This window comes from Sander lucioperca, chromosome 4 (assembly GCF_008315115.2).
Source record: "Sander lucioperca isolate FBNREF2018 chromosome 4, SLUC_FBN_1.2, whole genome shotgun sequence".
NCBI lineage: Eukaryota > Metazoa > Chordata > Actinopteri > Perciformes > Percidae > Sander > Sander lucioperca.
The window spans coordinates 25,305,698-25,309,404 of NC_050176.1; positions in this window are offsets into that span (position 1 = coordinate 25,305,698).

The following is a 3,707-nucleotide window of genomic DNA, read 5'->3' on the forward strand; positions in this document are numbered from 1 at the left end:
ACAACAGTATGGCTGCGCTGCACGATTATGATCAAGATCATTTCCATAGAAGGTAAGTGCACAACTCTTATCTTGTAACAGAGGCAGTTTTTGTCAGCTATGGCAGATCATGATCTAATATCTGACACCAGAATGTGTTTTGAGCAATGAATGATGAAACACTGGCATCAGATACAGAAACATGTATATACCTAGACTCTCACAGCGCTGTGGAGATAGGTCTGGCAAAGACTACCCACAGGGGTATATTACTTTAATTGTAAATGTTTCAAACTTTAATCCTAAGGCATCTAAGTCTGTTCTGGAAGAGAGGGGATCCTTTCTCTGTTGCTTTTCCTGAGGTTTCTTCTTTTTTTCTGTAAAAGTGTTCTTTAGGGGAGTTTTTCTTTATCAGATGGTCTAAGGATTGGGGGGAGTTGTATGCTATATTGTAGCGCTTTGAGAAATATTTGTCATTTTGGGCTATATGTAGGGCTTTTTTTGACAACTTGACTATTATGTATCCAGAACATCAGCATTTTTACAAATGTCTCATCTGTACTATAACTCCTGAAGGAGCTCTCTTATCAATTAATCATCTGGCCATAGGAGTGTTCAAGTCAATTTTATATATATAGCCCAATATCACAAATCAGCCTTAAGGGGCTTTATAATCTGAAGAGGTGAGTGAGGAGGGATTCCTTGTGTGTAGGTAGTGCCATGCCTCATAGGGATTACAGTATCTGTATGAACTGCTGTAGGTCATTACCTAAAAAAACATCTAACAAAAAAATCTCGCAAATATAGGCCTTTAAAAAATAGTTAGGAGCTTCACATGTAATACTATTGTTTGTCCACTAGGGAGCAGAACAGAACACGAATGGAAGCAGAGTCCTTCCAAATAGAGTCCAGTTCACAAAATAAGAAATTATTCAAAGATATTGAAACTCTCTATTCTCCAAGTATTGTCCATCTATTTTATTGTTGGTTCCGGTGCTTTATATTGCCTGTTTAATTCAGTTTTATTACTTTCATTGATTTATTTATAACTAGACAAGCACAACTTATTTATTTAGTAAGTTTGTGATGAATTAGCAGTCCCCCCCCAAACTAAGGCATACATCAGAACATTTGCCTTGTGTGTCAGTTTTATTGCCGAGCCCTGCACAATGCAAACTCCTTCTGCTTCCTCATTTTTGCCCAATTTACTGCTATGTCTGTTGTTGTTTGCAGACTCCTGCCCATTCTCTCTCCCAGCTCTCTCAGTAGCTTTTGACTTCTCTCAAAATATGCAAGTCTTAGCATGCAAGCCCCCACTCTCTATTCTCTCTTTCTTTTTTCTTTTGTCTCACACACACACACACACACACACACACACACACACACACACACACACACACACACACACACACACACACACACACACACACCTCTCCAAGGGAGAGTTCTGTCATGCTCTGTAGATTGGGTGTCCCAGGGTGATTAACTATTGATATGGGTCTCAGGTAACACACCTGATATCTGGGGACAGAGAGAAAAGAAGGGACAGGGAGAAAGAGAATAAGGAGGGGGGAGAAAAGAGAGAGTGAAACAGAGAGAAATAGCATATGTGGGCAAAGGGGGTAGGAAACACATGGTGGATTGGAGGGTTAGGTGGATGATCAGGCCCAGTAGCCAATAGCAGAGTGGCATATTGTGATGACTTAGGGCAAAGCTGAGGAAATGAGATGCCAAGGACAGTGAATGTATCAAAAGAGATAAACAGTGTGTATGTGTGTGTGTGTGTGTGTGTGTGTGTGTGTGTGTGTGTGTGTTGAGGGCCTATGCATAAACAAATGGATCACTGTTTGAGAAGAAACCTCCATTTGTCTTACAGACATCATGACTCTGCTGTCCAACCCCCATCCCCCAAATTTATTAAATGTGCATTCCTTTTAGTTAATTATGCGTGTGTGTGTGTGTGTATGTGTGTGTGTGTGTGTGTGTTTACCATATAAACAGACTTTGTGTGACAGTCAAGTCCCTATGTCAGCACATGACAATGAACTTACCACTTAAATCCTTTATTTCTGCCTCTTTTCTGCATGTTAAGCATCTGTCCTCCCACTGCCTGTGGGGAGTTAACCCAAGACCCTTTCCTAACCTTTTCTGCAGGAGAACTGTAATAGCACAGCAGCTTTTCTCTACTTCATACCTACAGTACAGGGTGTGTATAATATTGCAATAGTGCAAGTGAAAATGAATGAGTCATGGATGAAACAAGACTAAGCTATCTATAACACAGTCTTTACAATCATCAGGTGGTATGTTTTGAATAATTAGTGGAGAGGACTGGTGGTGCAGATGGTGTAATAATGTGGCTCAGCAAAACAGTTTGCTGTGGATAGCTAATTATCTTGCTGATTATAAAGATATATTACAAAGCATTTTCGCCAATATGGTTTTAGTAGAACAGAGTGCTGAATTCCAGCGCCATCAGGAACATTATCTTCTAGCCCTCCATCATCAATCTTTTAGAAGCACACACACACACACACACACACACACACACACACACACACACACACACACACACACACACACACACACACACTACTCCTATAGTTTACTTTGCTTTATAAATCAGGTAGAAGCCATTAAAACGAATAATTTCCAGGTTGTGAAAAATCCCCATGTGACCACTTACTTACACTTATCCATTTATTACGTAACATAACTGCAGACTTGATGACTACTTTCTACTTACATTTAAAGCTACAGACTAAACGGTTTAATAGAATGTAATTTTTTTTTTACATTTGTTAACAGATTACCCATATGTATTATTTTTTAAATTGATAAATCAGTTATTTAAAAGTTATTTATATTATTTATATAACAAAAATGTTAAATATTCTCTGGTTTATGCCTCTCAAATGTTTAGATTAGCAGCTTTTCTCTGTTTTATATCATTGTAAACTGAATATGGAGTTTTGTTGCTCACGTCACCATGGCTCTGGTAAATTGTGATTGGCATTTTGTTGAGATTTTACAAGCTAGGCCACATAATTAATAATTTCATTGCAAAAATGAATCGACAGATTAGCCCATAATGAAAATAATTGTTAGTTGCAGCCGAACAATTTACATAGGTATAAAGCTGGTATAAAAGGTGCCTTATTAGGAAATGGTAATATGCAATAATAATATGGTGTTGGTGAATTCTTAAAAAAAAAAACACCACTAAATGTCGGGTTAAAATGCGTTGTAACTCGCGTTACTGAGATTGTAACGGGTATAATTACTATTACTGAAATGTAATTAGTAATGCATTATATTACTGCTTTACAGCAAAAAGCAATACATTACTGTAATTGTATTACTTTTGTAACGCGTTACTCCCAACACTGGTAGTCTACAACTACACAACACAACTCAGTAATAATTAACTTTTGAGATAAACACTCAAGCCTCTCTCTCTCAGAGGCAATCTATTCCTATAATCTAATCACAATGTATAATTTATCCTTAATTTAATCCTACAAATAGCCTATGTCAGTCAGAGAAAGGTAGCCAGTTGTTGGCCTCCTTTATCAATCCAAATTTACCTACATAGCCTATAGGCTACATTCATCCCAATTGTTGACAGTATAAACACAGATAGAGTCACCTGTAACAGAGACATGGGCCGATACTCCCCACTCACCCTTATTGTGCTTTACTCAACCAACCACAAAATCCCCCCCCCC